Raw genomic sequence first — 18349 nt, forward strand, 5'->3', positions numbered from 1 at the left:
GTATATTTATTAGGAAAATATTCCCTACAGATAATGACTACTAATCTGTACAGAAAGGAATGAATCAACATGATGAAGAAAGCCAAACCAACTATTGAGGCGCCCAAAACATTAATTTGTCAGAATTATAAGGTTTAAGAGTAAAGAAGAACCATTTAGAGATAGCGAAGAGGACCAAACAAATTGTAACCTTACCTTAACACTTCTATTAACTTTTTGTAAAAGGTAGCTAACATTAGTTTTATATTTCCAATAAGAGGAAAATAATTGAAATCCAATAACTGGTACAGTTTTAGTCCCTGTTCTTCCTTTCTACTTGAATGACATTAGTGTCACTGAAGAAAAAGAATCCCTCAGAAAAAAAACATATGTGAAGAATTAACATTGTGAAAATGGCAAAGTTGCCAAGGTCTATATACAAATTCAATGCAATACCCATCAATATCCCAATGTCATTCTTTAAGAAATAGAAGAGGCAATTGAAAATTTCATATGGAATAATAAAAGACTCCATATAGAAAAATCAATTCTCAGCAGAAAGAACAATGCAGGAGGAATTTCAATACCAATTTTAGACTCAACTATAGAGCTATAGTGACCAAAATGGCTTGGAACTGGTACAAGATCAGGCCTGAACACCAATGGATTAGAACTGATGACCCAGATATTAACCCACAGGCCTATGGCCACCTAATCTTTGATAAGGGAGCCAAAAAAATAGAATGGAAAAAAAGATAGCCTCTTCAACAAGTGGTGCTAGCAGAACTGGTTAAGCACCTGCAGAAAACTGAAGTTGGATCCTTCTTTGTTACCCTGCACCAGGATAACGCCAAATGGATCAAAGACCTGGAGGTAAACAAAAATACACTGAAAACTTTACAAGAAGGTATAGGAGATTTACTAGGTCTCCTTGGCACAGGTCAAAACTTTCTTAATAAGTACCAAGAAGCACAACAAATCAGAGAAAGTCTGGATAAGTGAGACTGCATTAACCTGCAGAGCTTCTGTAAGGCAAAAGACATAGCAAATTAACTAGAAAGCCTACAGTGGGAGAAGATCTTCACTACCCATACAATGGACAAAGGCCTTATATCTAAAATATATCAACAGCTCAAGAAATTGAATCACTCCAAAACTAATCTCCAAAGAAACAACCACCCCAATAAAAGATGGGTCAAAGACATAAAGAGAGTCTTCTCTGAAAAAGAAATAAGAATGGCCTATGAATCCATGAAGAAATGCTTGACATCTCTGGCCATGAAAAAAAAATGCAAATCAAAACAACTCTAAGATTCCACCTAACTCCAGTGAGAATGGCCTTGATCAAGAAATCAACAAACAACAGATGCTGGAGGGGATGTGGCCAGGAGGGATAAGTACTACACTGTTGATGGGAGTGCAAACTCTTTCAACCACTATGAAAAGCAGTATGGCAGTTCCTCAAAAGACTAAACATAGAGCTTCCCTATGACCCAACAATTTCACTACTTGGCATTTACCCACTCACCCAGAGACAAGGTCAGACTAAATCCACTAGCACAACAATGTTCATTGCAGCACTATTTTCCATTGCAAAGAAATGAAACCAACCCAGATGCCCTTCAGTTGATGAGTGGATCAACAAGATGTGGTATTTATACACAATGGAATTCTATGCTACTATCATAAAGAATGACATAACCCCATTTGTAAGGGAATGGAAAGACTTAGAAAAAATCATATTAAATGAAGTAAGCCAGACTCAAAGGAACATAGGCTCAGTGGTTTCCCTCATTTGTCATAATCAGTAGAAACCTTGGGCTCTCCTAGCAGAGATTTACAATAGAACAATACCTAGATACATAAGGCCATATAAAATGATGCTAAATGAAAGGACCTCCAGGATATAGAAACAAAAGCCATATAATGAGTGATTGCTGTCCGTAATGTACTATGTTATCTCTCATCTCTTTTGCTGTGCCTTGGTTATTTCATATTGTTACAGTATTTCACCTTGTTATCTGATATATTGTATATATGTTTCTTTGGTTATTTGAAATAGGATAAGGAAGGGGGAAAACAAGTTGAGGGGTTGGGATGGGGGGAGGGAATTGGGGACCAAGACATGAGAAAGTGTATCAATGTTTGTGAAATAATGTACCCTCTATCTGGTGAATGTAATGTAACCCTTCTATTAATTACAATAAAAATACATGGAAAAAATGTTTCACCTTCAACAAAAGCTAGGATAATTTTTTTCTAAATTTAAAGTTCTTAGCAATTGCCTATAAATCAGAATGTTCAACGAATGCCGGCTGTTATTGTTAATTCTTTGATTAATCATGGCTTTATTACCTGTGTAAATGGCAATTAAACCTCAGTTTCTCTTGCAGATGGAAAGGATGTTTTATTTCTCTGATGCCTGTTAAATACTCATTTTTTTTTTGCCAGTCCTGGGCTTGAGCTCAGGGCCTGAGCACTGTCCTTGGATTTTCTCAAGGCTAGAGCTCTACCACTTGAGCCTCAGCACCACTTCCGGCTTTTTTCTATGTATGTGGTACCAAGGAATTGAACCCGGGTCTTCATGCATGTTAGGCAAGCACTTTAACCACTAGGCCAAACTCCTGGCCCAAATACTCATTTTTGAAATTCCCTTTGTTGCTATGCACTTATCTCCTATGTACCGAGATACAATATCAAATTATTCTATGTCAGCTTTAATTGTAGAAATTTCTTATTATATTTAAAGACCTACTAATTCTCCAGAAGGCTCTGTTTGTGGATGAAGATCTTGGGTTCCTCACTTTACCTAAGTGAAGGAATGTGAGGAATCAGAACATGGAGGATACAGAGAATGGATATACCAGTGGCCAACACACCCTTGTGTTTTCCGGGAGCTGGAGAAGTTATCATGTTAATCACAGCTGGTGCTCCTAAATGACTGGCAGAACAGGCATGCTGAGCCAGAAAAGATTTAGTGCTTGTTGCCAGTAAATGGCTGGATAAAAGACCCAGAGATGGTATATTATGAAACTGGTATTTTTATCCCTTTGTAATTAGAATTAAAAAAAAAGTTTTGTTTGATTTACTATATATATTTTTCCAGGCCTTATATCTTTAATGCATGTTGTAAGCTACTAAGTAATCTCTTTGTAATATGTCATCTATATTTATATGCTGGTTTCTTATTATGATTTCATATTATTTCATATTTGTAGTCATATTAAATTTAATATTTATATTTATCTGTGATATGAAGGGAAGAGAAGATTGATATTAAAATTCAGTACATCTTATCATAAACACTGTTAATAGATTTATGTATCTGGTAGTTCCAACTATCCTTACCAATAATATGAGAAAGATAGAAGAGATTCCCGTTGTATAGATGAAATTGAGTACTCAGAGTGGTAAGCTACTGTTTGCAGTCATGTGGCTGTCCTTTGAGAACCTTAATATAGTCCAAGTCTTTCTAACACCATGGACCATACAAATTAAATCATAAATCTATCATTGTTGTTAAATTGCTTTTTCTCTTTATGAGATACAATGTCATTCTTTCTGATGGATGCATAGAATTCCTTCCTGTATGTATCTCACATTTTCTTGATCTATCCTTCCATTGAGGGCCATCTGGGCTGACTCTATCTTGGCTATGGTAAATCGTGTTGAAATGAACGTGGTTGTGCTGGTGGCTTTAGTGTAGCCTTGAATTAAGTGAAGCTCTCTATGGAGAGCTTCAGTAGTATAATATAATACTATACATATATATACATAAATATATGTATATATGTATATACATACACATGTATATATATATTTACAAATAGTATTTTGAAAGACGATGCAAAGTCTAACAAAAAAAGTACTAGGGAATAAGATACTGCAAGAAGAGGTCAAGACCAAAGGGAGAGTAGACAGAGGGAGGAAAGAGAGAGAATATACAACAGAATTGAGAAAAATAAGAGAAAGGATGAGTTGAAGTAGGGCAAAAATGTTGAAGAAATGACAAAGATCAGGAAGTATTGCATACATAAACTTTCTTTTTAAATGGCAAAAATAATTCCATACATACTCTTAAAAAATAAAATTGAATAAGGGCTGTGTTGAGACGGGTGGATGAGAATGCTAAAAGGGGAACATTGATCAAGACTGACCATTCATAAACTGCATTGTGGAATGGCAACTTCTTTGTACAACTATTAAAAGATGATAAATGTATTCAAATAAATAAATAAAAAGAAATATAGTCTATAATGCTCCTGTCACATTCTGAGAATTTGTCACTGAAATATATTTTAAATTTCAAGTATTACATATAAAACTCTATGCTGTTCATTCACAAGGTATGGGCTTGTCTTATTTATTTACTTTATTCATTTCTATTTCCTTTGTTTAATATTCTATTAAATACTACAAGACAATGGCTGCATCTTAAATTAAGAAATATATGTTAAATCTTTTTAGAGATGTTACTTGATGAAATAACTTTCTTAATGTGACAATGTAAACAAAAATGGAACTGCAGTTAATATTTCTATCCTTGTATTTACAACTTTTGATATGATTTATTAGAGTATTCAACAATGAAGTATACGAAGTGTGAATTATTTTAATGTACTGCTTTCATTATTGCATCAATCATCACATAAAAATCTCAAAATATCCATATACATTTCAAATCTAAGATTGAAAACTATAAGAATCAAACTTGGTTTTATTAGATTGGAAATGGAAAGTGAAATAATAAACATTTTTCTTCAGTTATAAAAAACAATTGATGATATGTTTTATTTTCATTATTCTGTTTTAATATAGCCCTGCTGGGATAAGACAGGAAATTCAACTATGCATCATTAGCTTTGGTAATAAATAACTTGGCCATTGCAATGATCCATGTTCCCCCCATCCCAAGGCATAAGCTATAACGGGAATAAATTAGTCATTTTGGAAGCCTTGGGTTGTTAACTCTTTCAAGAGCCAGAACATCACATGTGCTATGGTATAGAGTTTATTATGTGACAGTTACATGCTTAAAAATCCATTTCTCCTTTATTATTTGGGAAAATGTTTTTGATACCTAATTTTCAATGTACCCACCATTTAGTAATAAAGTATCTTTCACATTGTATTTTACTATTAGAGGTATATGAAAGGAACTATAACTAAACTAAATTGTTCACTCTCATGTAATATAAAAATGCATTCTAATACTTTATGTTCATGCATTTGTGACAGGCATCATTGATGGAGTTCCCAACCAATAAGCAACACAATGAAACAGTATAGATTAGGACATCCTATATTGTTATTTTGATTGTTTGTTAGTACTAAGGGGTTTAAACTTTAGACCTCTCATACTGTTATTGCTTTCTGACTCATTGCTGGAGCTTTACTATTTGGTCTGCACCTTCTCTTCCAGATTTTTGCAGGTTAATTGAAAATGAGATTATCAGATTTTAAGATTATTTCTTCTATGAGTTCATGAATCTTTTTTGATACTTGAAGCAAGAAGATATGAAAAGAATGACAGCAAAAAAAAAACCCTAAAAGACAGTGGAAGAAATATGTATGAATGTTTAACTACTTAATCTATTTCAATATCTATTAAAGTACAATTTTCTTTTTGCTAAAAGGACAGGAATGGGCCTAGAGTGTGGCCTTGTGGTAGAGTGTTTACCTAGCATGCACTAAGCCCTGGGTTTGATTGCTCGGTATCACATACACAGAAAAAGTGGAAAGTGGTGCTCTAGCTCAAGTAGTAGAGTGCTAACCTTGAGAAAGCCCAAGAAGAATACCCAGGCCATGAGTTCAAGCCCCAGGACTGTCCAAAAAAACCACAGGCATCTAATTGTTGGATCATAGGGTAGTTTAATTATTTTAGGAATTTGCATAAGTCTTTCCAGAGTGATGGAATAAGTTTACATTCTAACAATGGTGCATTAGTTCCCTTTTGGTCACATCCTTGCCAGTATCTGTTGTGACTTGCTTTCTTGATAATAGCCATCCTAAAGTAAAATCTCAATATTGTTTTGATTTATATTTGCTTTACATCCAGAGGTGTTGAATATTTTTCTCATGTGTTTACTGGCCATTTCCATTTCTTCTGAAAAGACTCTCTCATTAGCCATTTAGCCCAGTTTTAAAATTGGGTTTAAATGTTTAAGTTTCTGTATATTAGGCCATTGTCTCATACATACCTAGCAAAAATCTCTCATTTTGTAGGTTGTCTTTTTTGGGGGGTGGGTAGGGTATTCATGGGGCCTGAACTGAGCCTGGGTGCTGTCCCTGAGACCTTCAGCTCAGGGCTATCACCCTACCTGTGAGCCAAGCCTTATTTCCCATTTTTTAGAGGTTAATTGGAGATAAGAATCTCAAGTCCTTTTGTGATCTGGTTTGGTTTGAACCTTGATCCTCAGACCCCAGCCTCCTGGGTAGCTAGAATTACAAGCATGAGCCACCATGTCTGGCAGGTTATCTTTTTATCTGCTAGTTTGTCCTTTAGAGTGAAAAAACTTTTTAGTTGAATGTAATCCCATTTATCAAAACTTTCTTTGATTTTCTGTTTCTGGATCTCTACTCATAAAGCTATTTCCTGCTCTAAGATGTTACCTGTATACAGCAAAGCCACCAGCACAACCATGTTCCTATTAGGAACCCAGAAACCACTCAGTGGGTGAAAGTATCAAGAAAATGTGGTCTATATGCACATTTTACTCAATCATTACGATGAGCACTGTGCTACTTGTGAATTAGCAAAAAGACCTGGGGGAAAAGTATGTTAAGTGAAGTAAGTCAGTCCCAGGGAGACAAACAATGCATGATTTGCCTTATATGAAGAAGCTTGATTTAGTTGGGTGGTATGCAATTATTCACAAATGTATTCGCTGAAATATGGTAGACTCAAGGAAGAATTCAAATCATATAGTTCCTTAGAAAGGTAAAACTGAAGTTGAAACAAGTAATTACCAGGAAATGAATACTAGAAAAAAAAAGTGGAGTAGGGTCAAAGGAAAAGGGGTAGATAAATGAAGATGAGAAGAGAGAGAAAAATAGTAAAAAAAAAATTCAATGTATATCCTACAAAATTAAGGAGAGTGAGGGAAGTGGTGGGAAGGGAAGAGATGAGTGAGAAAACTCAAAGGGGTGACATAGATCCAGATGCACTGTATTTATTAACAGCTTTGTTAAATGGCAACGCCTTTGCACAACTATTTAAAGGTAATATAAAGTACAATTTTCATAAAATCTATTTTATATTAAGATTTTTATGATATAAACAGTCCTTTGTTTTTATCTTATGAACTTCAGTGTTCTGAAAGTATTGTTAGAACTCAAAGAAGAATACATGACTTCTTCAGTCTATGAAAACAGTAAATTTTCATTTATTTTATACCTGTCATAGATAATGTACCCAGAAAATTTGCCAGATGACATTAAATTGAAAGACTTTATGATAAGACAAAAATTGCTTTAGTTCCTCAGAGTAATACAATTTTCTATCCAATTGCACAATAATTTTAATCATCCAAGTTACCAGTTGGTCTGCATTTCCTAAAATAGGATATTTTTTATTATACTGTTAATCATACTTCTTAGCAGTTGGTAATTTTACGCAAAAAATCTCTTCACAAATATTTTATTTCTTTTATGAAATTAACAATATATTTTTAGAAAAATCTTAGCTTCCATTTTTGTAAAGTAATCAGAAAAGTATTTTTTCCTTTTTTAAAGAAATTAAAATATGCCTTTAACAAAAGTTAAAAAAAGAGTTGAGAATAAGAAGACAAGGTAGAAGTAAATATGAAATAAATATTCCAGGGGATACACTATTTCTTTCAATGGCTTAAATAACATCCTCTAAACTAGACAAGAGAGACTAAAGTTCACTGTAAGTACTTATCCTATACTACTCATAGTATATAGAAGTGGGTGGGATTATGATGATATTATTTGGCAGCACTAATGTTTGTTTGAAGGAGAAAAGGCACAGTTATTGTAATAGAGTGATCATGGAACTTGAGGAAAGTACATCATATTGATAACTGGATCAATGTAATTAAAGAAATACACTCAAATATTTAAAAAATACAAATCTCTCTCTTTTTTTTTTACTAGTCCTGGGTTTGAACTCAGAGCCTGGGGACTGTCCTTGGACACTTTTCACTCAAGGGTAGTGCTCTACCACTTGAGCTGCAGTGCTACTTCCAGCTTCTTCTGAGTATGTGGTACTGAGGAATTGAACCAAGGGCTTCATGCATGCTGGGCAAGCACCCTAATAATAGGTTAGGCTCTCAGCCAAAGAATACTAATTTACATTGTCCATTATTTTTTTCATATATTTTTATTTTAATTAATAGAAGGATTACATTATATTCACCAGATAGAAGGTGCATTAATTCACATACATTGATACTCTTTCTCATGTCTTGGTCCCCATTTCCTTCCCCCAACCCCCACCCCTCATCTTGTTTTCCCCCCTTCCCTAGCCAATTTCAAATAACCAAATACAAATATATCCAATATATCAGATAACAAAGTGAGATACTGTAACAATATGAGATAACCAAGGGACAGCAAAAGTGGTGAGAGATAACATAGTACATTAAGGACAACAATCACTTATTATATGGTTTTTGTTTCTATATCTTAGAAGTCCTTTCATTTAGAGTCATACTGTATGTAGGTATTTAGGTTTTGCTCTATTGCAAATCTCTGCTATGAGAGCCCAAAATAGCTATATGATATCAGAGTTTATCAATCAGACTGACAAGGATGTCAGGTATGTGCTATTGAGATGTATAATGTGTGTGTGTGTGTGTGTGTGTGTGTGTGTGTGTTATGTGTGTCTGTTTCTGGGTGTTTATACAATTCTTTCTCCAGGTGGCAATAATAATGAAAAAAACCCTGCAATTCTCTGTGGTACCACAGAGAAATTAAAGCCATCATATTGTTTAAATATTATCAAGGTACTTTATGTATTTTAACACAGAATATTATGTGCAATTATTATTTTTTTAATTTTATTTTTTTATTGTAATTAGTAAAAGGGTTACATGATATTTGCCAGATAGAAGGTGCATTAATTCACATACATTGATACCCTTTCACATGTCTTGGTACCCGTTTCCCTCCCCCCCCCACACCCCCCACCCGTCTTGGTTTTCCCCCCTTCCCTATCAAATTTCAAATATCCAAATACAAATAAATTTAATATATCAGATAACAAAGTGAGATACTATACCAATATGAGATAACCAACTCATCTCCTTTACATGCAATTATTTAAGTTCTTAAAAATTAATTAGGCAAAATATTAAATGTAATTGTTTAGAGTAAGAGTATTTCTAAAACTAGGAAATAATGCTACAGTGGGGTACAAATCCAGTCATAATTTTATGCATTAGTGTTAGTACCCATAAGGCTATGTACAAAGGTGATTATCACTTTTTTATGTGTGTGTTATGGGGCTTGAACTAGGCTTGGGCACTGTCCCTGAGCTCTTCAGCTGAAGGTTACTACTCTACCATTGAGCCAAGCCCTACTTCCTATCTTCTAGAGGTTAATTGGAAATAAGAGTCTCAGGTCCTTTTGTGCCTGGGCTAGCTTTGAACCTTGATCCTCAGATCTCAGACTCCTGAGTAGCTAGGATTACAGGCATGAGCCACTGCCCAGCTAGAACACCATTTTTTTTTTACTTGATCCATGATTTCAAGAATTTGATGGGTAAGAAAGAATAAACAGATCTGAGAGAATAAACATTTCATTAAGTGAGTAGGCCCAGAAAACAATCTAAAAACCCATTTCTGTAAAACTTTATGTGGATGAATATGTGATTAAAATAAAGAATTAAGAACACTGCAGTTTCTCCATCTCACTTTTTGCATCCAAATGCAGACCAAATACTATTAATATGGACAGAAATATTCTCCTATGGCATTGCTGATGTCCTTTATAAGAAAGGAAGTTGTCAAGAGTTGATTATAGTGGTGTGTCCTAGTTAAGAATATATATCCTTATATTGTGTTAGTGGCTTAAGCCTGTAACCCTAGTACTCAGGAGGCTATGATTTGAGGATCATAGTTTAAAATCAGCCAAGGCCAGAAAGTCCATTAGACTCTTATCTTCAATTAATAACAGAAAAAGCCAGAAGTGAGGCTGGAGCTGAAGTTGTAGAGTGCTGGCCTTGAGCAAAAACGAAATATTGCTTAGGAACAAGTCTCAGGATCAGAGTTCAACGCCTAATACGAGCAATAAATACAGACAGAGAGACAATCAGACACAACTGCATGTTCTTGCCATAAGAAGAAAAAAACAACAACATTGGAAACAAGAATATCTGAGTCATGCTTTTCCTTTCATATAAATACGTTCATTATTAAGAATTCAGAAAACTTACATTTTTTTTACTTTTTTAACAAAGTATTTTAAAAGGAAACATTTCCTCCCACTAAGTAAGTGATTAAATTCTAAACTTTCTCTAAGAACATACACATAGAGAAGTTATATTTTAAACAAAATAAGACAATACTTCATGTTTTAACAAGTTTTATTCACTTGAATGATAATTTCAATTCATCTAATACATTACTTTTATTATTTTGTTTTATGGACTAACATACTAGTCTAGCATAATTTATTTAAAACACTAACTTTTTAGGACATTTGGTTCCCCGTTACTCCTACTTAATACAACTATAACTGTAATAAACTATTTACATATGGTTTCGTGGGAAAAAGCTCCAGACATGGAATTACTGACCAATAAGGACACAAATAATGTAATTTTCATGTCAGAATTTATCTAAGCCTTTTTAAACAGAGGTGTGGATTGGAATAGCCTATTAAAATTTAGATCACTGCATGATCATATCAACTTGTTCTAGTAGAAAACTGGAAGACTGAGTAACTCAATGAAAATCTGTATTTTAAAGAACAGACAAATGGGCCGGGAGTTTGGCCTAGTGGTTAAAGTGCTTGCCTAGCATGCATGAAGACCCGGGTTCGATTCCTTGGTACCACATACATAGAAAAAAGCCGGAAGTGGTGCTGAGGCTCAAGTGGTAGAGCTCTAGCCTTGAGAAAGTCCAAGGACAGTGCTCAGGCCCTGAGCTCAAGCCCAGGACTGGCAAAAAAAAATAAAATAAAGAACAGATAAAGAAACAATTATAGTCATAGAAGTAAGTTATGGACCTAGGTCTCAAGACACATCACTGAAAATATGGGAAATGCTGTGTAAGTTAAGAAAACAAAAGCCATATAATGAGTGACTGTTGTCTTTAATGTATTATGTTATCACTCATCTCTTTTGCCATTCCTTGGTTATCTCATATTGTTACAATTTTTCACCTTGTTATCTAATACATTTTGTATGTGCTTAATTGGTTATTTGAAATTGGATACAGAAGGGGGGGGGAAATCAAGATAAGTGGGGGAAGCGGGGGGAGGGAAATGGGGACCATGTGATGAGAAAGGGTATCAATGTTTGTGAAGTTATGCACCTTCTCTCTGGTGAATATAATGTAACCCTTCTACTAATCACAATAAAAAAATTATAAAAAAATGCAAGAAGAGAGAATAATGGAAAAGTTCGTGATATGGCTGATAGAAAAGGCCCAAACATATCATATATGATCAACATGCTGATATTAGCTGAAAAGCAATAGTGTGAAATTTAAAATGTTTTTTAAAATACTCAAATTACAATTTTATTATTAATTTATATTAATATTTTGCCACACAGAGCTAATTTTCAATACAAATTACATTCCATGATTATATTACTTTTATGAGTTTATGTGTAAGACAATATAAAAGTCTTTGATTATCACTAAGTTTTCCACTTGAAAAATCTTTTTGAAAAATATAAATCCATTGTCATTTCTTTGTGGATAGAGAAAAAATTGTCTTTTAGAACTTCTAATTAGTTTGGGAACAAAATATTGGCTTGTTGATAAAGAAGGCTAGAATTATCTTCATTTTAGGCACACATTCTTTATCTAATACATTGCTCTTGTCTCAGATTCATTAATTCCATTGTTTTCTGTGTTGTGAGTGTTCATTACCTTCCTCATTTAAAATCAGAACAGGTTAGAAAGGTAGAACACTTTTTTTTTTTTGACTGTGTAACCTGAAAATAAGCAGTACACAAGATAAAGCTGAACACCTGAGCACTTGATGTATTGCATCTCAGTAGTATTTGACAACCCTTACTCTAGTGATACATTTTTTTCTAATAATTTAATCTCAGTCTATTAAAAGACAATTATAGATAATGCACACAGGTAAGTGGTAAAGGATGCTCGAAAAAGCTTTTGTAAAGAAGTGATCACAAACAAAACTCAATCAAAGAATTTTTACATTGACTCAAAAAATATTTTTTTAAAAAAACACATATTTTATAGACACATGAAGAAATGCTCCACATCTGTGTCCATAAAAGAAATGCAAATCAAAACAACTCTAAGATTCCACCTCATTTCTATTAGAATGGCCAGGATCAATGTCCAGGAGGGATCACTACTATATTGTTGGTGGGAGTGCAAACTCCATCAACCACTGTGGAAAGCAGTACAGCAGTTCCTCAAAAAACTAAATATAGAGCTCCTCTATCACCCAACAATTCCACTACTTGACATTTACCCAATTGCCCAGAAACAAGGACATACTAAATCCACTAGCACAACGATGTTCATTGCACCACTATTTACCATAGCAAAGATATGGAACCAACCCAGATGCCCCTCAGTTGATGAGTGGATCAACAAGATGTGGTATTTACACACAATGGAATTCAATGCTGTTGTCAGAAAGAACGACATAACCCCATTTGTAAGGAAATGGAAAGACTTAGAAAAAATTATATTGAGTGAAGTAAGCTAGACTCAAAGGAACAAAGGCTCAGTGGTTTCCCTCATTTGTCATAATCAGTAGAATCCTTGGGCTCTCCTAGCAGAGATTTACAATAGAACAAAACCTAGATACACAAGGCCATATAGAATGATGCTAAATGAAAGGACCTCCAGGATATAGAAACAAAAACCATATAATATGTGGTTGTTGTCTTTAATGTACTATGTTATCTCTCATCTCTTTTGCTATCCCTTGGCTATCTTATATTGGTACAGTATTTTGTTATCTGATATATTGTATATATGTTTATTTGGTTATTTGAAATAGGATAGGAAAGGGGGAAAACAAGATGAGGGGTGGGGTGGGGGGAGGGAAATGGGGACGAGGACATGAGAAATGTTATCAATGTATGTGAAGTTATGCACCTTCTATCTGGTGAATATAACGTCACCCTCCAATAAAAATATATAAAAAAACATATTTTTAAAATGGCTAAATATACTAGAAAATATAAAGATTTCTTCTCTACTATTCTGTATACATACATTTCTAGAAAGCATAAAGTAAATGTTTAATTATCTAATATTTATAATCTTTACTATCACCAAATGCTTATTTTTTGTTGTTATATATAGTTTGGAAAAAGTATACATTGACAATAGTGTTGTGGGTTTCTTCCTGCTTCTCCTGTGTCTTGCATTACATTAGGAATTAACTATGAAAAGCATTATAGTTGAAGGAGGCACTGCCTTCAGTCACAGCATTGTACAACCAATCAAGATGCCTTTTGGATCATTCTGAATTTATTAAGTTGAAGTTATTGTCAAATTCCCCTGGTACCCCTAAGTTAACACATTACAAGATTTCAAATGCACTAATGTGCCAAAGCATATAGCATAATGGAATAGAACAGGGGAGTTACTGAAATCTAATTTAATATTGTATTTAACACATATATTTTCATGGAAAAAAGGAGACATTTAACACTGTCAGGGACCCCACTCCACCCCCACTTCATTTTCATTTGGCTTGTACCTTCTTGAGAATGGAGACTCAAGTGCTATATAACAGGTGAAAAGTGAACCTCTTAAATAAAGGCCAACTGGAGGACTATTGTTTAATACTTACTGAGGATAAGAGCAACTCCTGATTGCTAGAAGAGAATTTGCTGTGCTGCACGCAGGCTACATTAGCCAATTCTTGGAATATTGGGTATACAAAGACAAACCAAGCTAGTAAGATAATTAATTCTATCACAATTTACATTGTCTAACCTATGAAAGCTCAGTTCTTGTATTAAGAAGCACTATGAAGAGAATAAATTCTTTTTGGCCTATCAGCAGCTATTGGACCTTCTGAGTACTGCTGTTGTTTTTTGTGCACATTTTGTTGATCTTTGAAACAGATGGGTCTGCACTTCCTGTAGATATTCTGTTAAGTCAAAAATTGGTTTTCTATCTTGTTAGCAAGTTTATTTCCCCATTAGGTTCAGTTTACTATTAGTAAGCTTCAATGAATCTTCTATTTCTTAGGCCATCTCCAGGTGTGTTTGTTTGCTTTTTGTTTGGACATCATGGTAATTTATATTCTACTTCCCTAGTAGCACAGCTACTGTGGAGGCTATATCTATGAGGAGCTATGCTTTGCATAATTGTCTTAAAGCTCTTGGGTTAAAATTTTAATCCCCAGTCTGGGATACTACTAGGAGACTGGGAGACCTTTGACAGGTGAATCCTGTGTTTAGTTGATGAAAACATTCTAAACAAATATGCTGGATTCCTTCATACTCCTGTTTGTCTATTTCATCTCCCTACTATGAGGAAAATAATTTCACCACTGGTTTTGTCATACATACACTCTTCTTCACCACAGGTCCAAAAGGCAAAAGATCCAACTGATCACAAACTGAAAGCACCGAGCTATAGGCCAAATAAGTCTCCTCCCTCCCTCCCCCTTCCTTCCTTCCTTTGATTCCTTCCTTTCCTTCCTTTGTTCTTTTAAAACAATTTATGAGTATCAATTAGGTTTACAAGGTGGTCACATGTTGACATGTACATGTATGCACACAGAGTACCTAGATTAGACTCATACCCTTTCTCACTCATCCTCTTTATCATTCTCCCTACAGCCCCTCCCCTTCCCCAAAACAAACTTAACAATCTTGATTATTCTATTTGAACACATTCATTCAGCCACATTTCACTCATATTCTCCCTTTCCCTTCACCCTCCTGCCTTCTACTAGTACTCTCCTGTTTTACATTCATGTCATTAACTTTTTATTCCCTGTATGCTGCATAATAAGAGAACACACAGGTGCATATAGAAAATCTCTTAATCAGATTTTCCCTTCTCATCCTCCATTTCATTATTCCTCTATTATTGAAAAGTTTTAGTGACTTATCTTTTGTCATGTTTATTCACAGATTCATTGTATTTTGCTACTGTTTACCTTCTACAAACGGTTTACTTTATATTCAAACAGCTTTACAATCACAAATGTTACTGTATATATGTTACACATATTGTATAGGTATAAATGATCCTGTGTGTTTGTCTTTTGAATCTAGCATGTATATATGAGATGTGACTGTTCTGAAAAATATGTATCTTGATGATTACAGGAAGCAGAAGTCATAGATCCAAAAGGTCACATTTCCAAGAAAGAATGGAAACAAAGTATGGGGGGAAATTAACATATTAAGAAGATTATTGTTGCTGTGGATTAAATGTTTTGCTTTAAAATGTTTTCTGGTTTGGGGATGAGAGTAATATTGCCTTCATAAAATGAGTTTGGTATTACTCCTTCTGCTTCTATTTCTCGGAAGAGTTTCAAGACCATAGGTGTTATTTCATTTTTTTTTTTGCCAGTCCTGGGCTTAAGTTCAGAGCCTGAGCACTATCCTTGGATGTTCTCAAGGCTAGAGCTCTACCACTTGAGCCCCAGCACCATTTTTGGCTTTTTTCTATGTATGTGGTACCGAGGAATCGAACCCAGGTCTTCGTGCATGCTAGGTATGCGTGCTACCACTAGGCCAAACTCCCGGCCCCTGTTACTTCATTTCTAAACGTCTTATAGAATTCTGCAGTGAAACTATCTGAACCTGGGCTCTTTTTGGTTGGCATTTCCCTGATTGTTTCCACAATTTCATTGTAAGAGATTGGTTTGTTCATTGTGTTTACTTCTTCATTGTTCATTGTGGGTAGCCTATATTTATTTTAGATATCATCCATTTCTACTAGATTTTCTTGTTTCTTTGAATATAGGCCCTGGTAGTACTCATTCATTATAAACTGAATTTCTTGGATATCAGTTGTGATTGTTCCCGTGGGATCTCCAATCTTGTTTATTTGAGTCTCCCCTCTCCTTTTTTTGATTAATCTTGCCAGGGGTCTGTCTGTTTTGTTGACTCTTTCAAAGAACCAACTTTTGAATTTATTACTTTTGTGTATAGTAGATCTTATTTCAATCTCTGATATTTCTGATTTTATTTTTATTTCTGTCCTTCTAATTGTTTTAGAATTAACTTTTTCTTGCTCCTCTAGGTGTTTCAGTTTCTTTTTTAGATTATTTAGATGCTCTTCTGTCTTTTTAATATGTACTCCTAGTGCGATAAATTTGCTCCTTAGAACTGCCTTTGCTGTGTCTCATAAGTTCCTTTGTGATGTCTCTTGATTCTCATTACATTTAAGGAAGTTTTGAATTTCTTTTCTTATCTGATCTGTAACCCAGGAGTTATTCAGAAGTCTTCAGCTTCCAAGTGTTTGAATGTTTTTTGACTTTGACTGCATTGTTCAGAATTAGTCTGACTCCATTGTGGTCCCCTTACATGTGCTTAAGTTTTCTGTATGAACTATTATGTGATCTATTTTGGAGTGTGTTCCATGTGCTGCTGAGAAAAATGTAAAAAGTTTTGTCCTTGAGTGGAAGACTCTGTGCATATCTGTTAAGCCCAGCTGGGCTATGGTGTCATTTAAGTCGATGATGTCTTTGCTTAACTTTTGTTGAGTTGACCTGTCATTTGTCGAGAGTGGCATATTGAGGTCTCCCACTATGACTGTGTTTGAATCTATCTTGTTCTGTAATTCTAAGAGAGTTTGTTTGACGTATTTGGGTGCTCCCATGTTAGGGGAGTAAATGTTTATAACTGTAATATTGTGGGTATAGATTGTACCCTTCACAAATATGTAGTGGCTGTCTGTATCTTTATGTACTGATTTTACTGAGAAGTTAATTTTGTCAGAGATTAAGATTGCTACTCCTGCTTTTTTGCATGGTGCATTGGAGTGGAAAATTCATTTCCATCCTTTCACTTGGAATTTGTTTCTGTCTTTGGCAGTGAGGTGTGTCTCTTGGAGGCAACATATGGATGGGTGGTGTTTCTTAATCCAGTCTGCTACTCTTTGTGTTTTGATTGGATTGTTCAGCCCGTTCACGTTTAGGGAAATTATGGAGAAGTGGTCAGTGTTCATTGTCATTATTTATTTTTACTTCTAAGGTTTTTTTTCTCTCTTTTTTCCCCTTTTGTGTTTAGTGAATTATAGGTAATTGCTTCTTGATGGGGGTTCTTCATGATCTGCAATTTGTTCTCAATTAATTTATAGTTTTTGTAATGCTGGTTTAGTGTTCACGTATTCATATAGCTTCTCTTTGGAGTGAAATATTCTTGTTTCTCCCTCAAATGTAAATCCTAGTTTTGCTGGATATATCAGTCTGGGTTGGCAGTTGTTGTTCTTCAGGACATGAATGATGTTTTTCCAAGCTTTTCTTGAATTTAGGGCTTGCATGGAGAGGACTGCTGTTATTCAAATTTTTCCCATTGTAGTATAGCTCTTTCTTTGTTTTAGCAGCATTTAAGTTCAATTCTTTGGTATTCGAGTCTAGTGTCTTTACAATGATGTGTCTATATGAAGACCCAACAAAAAAAAGAAAGCTACAGACCTATTTCTGTAATGAATACAGATGCAAAACTTCTCAATAAAATATTAGCCAACAGAATCCAGAAACAAATTTAAAAAATTATACACTACAATCAAGTAGGCTTCATCCCACAGATGCAAGGCTGGTTTAACATTCTCAAATCTATCAATATAATACATAACATCAATAGAGCTAAGGATAAGAATCATATGATAATTTCTCTGGATGTGGAGAAGGCATTTGACAAAATACAATATCCATTCATGTTGAAAGCACTAGAAAAAAATAGGAATAAGAGGTACATTCCTTAAAATAATTAAAGTCATATATGAAAAACCTACAGCCAGTATTATATTAAATGGTGAAAGACTGGAACCATTTACCATAAAATCAGGAACTAGACAGGGATGCCCACTCTCTCCACTTCTCTTCAATATAGTGCTGGAATCCTTATCCAGAGAAATAAGGCAAGAAAAGAACATCAACGGGATCCACATAGGGAAAGAAGAAATTAAACTATCCCTATTTGCAGACGACATGATCCTCTACTTGAGTGACCCAACAAGCTCCACTCCCAAACTCCTAGAATTAATAAGCC

Source organism: Megascapheus bottae, chromosome 20 (assembly GCF_031878675.1).
Source record: "Megascapheus bottae isolate mThoBot1 chromosome 20, mThoBot2.hap1, whole genome shotgun sequence".
NCBI lineage: Eukaryota > Metazoa > Chordata > Mammalia > Rodentia > Geomyidae > Megascapheus > Megascapheus bottae.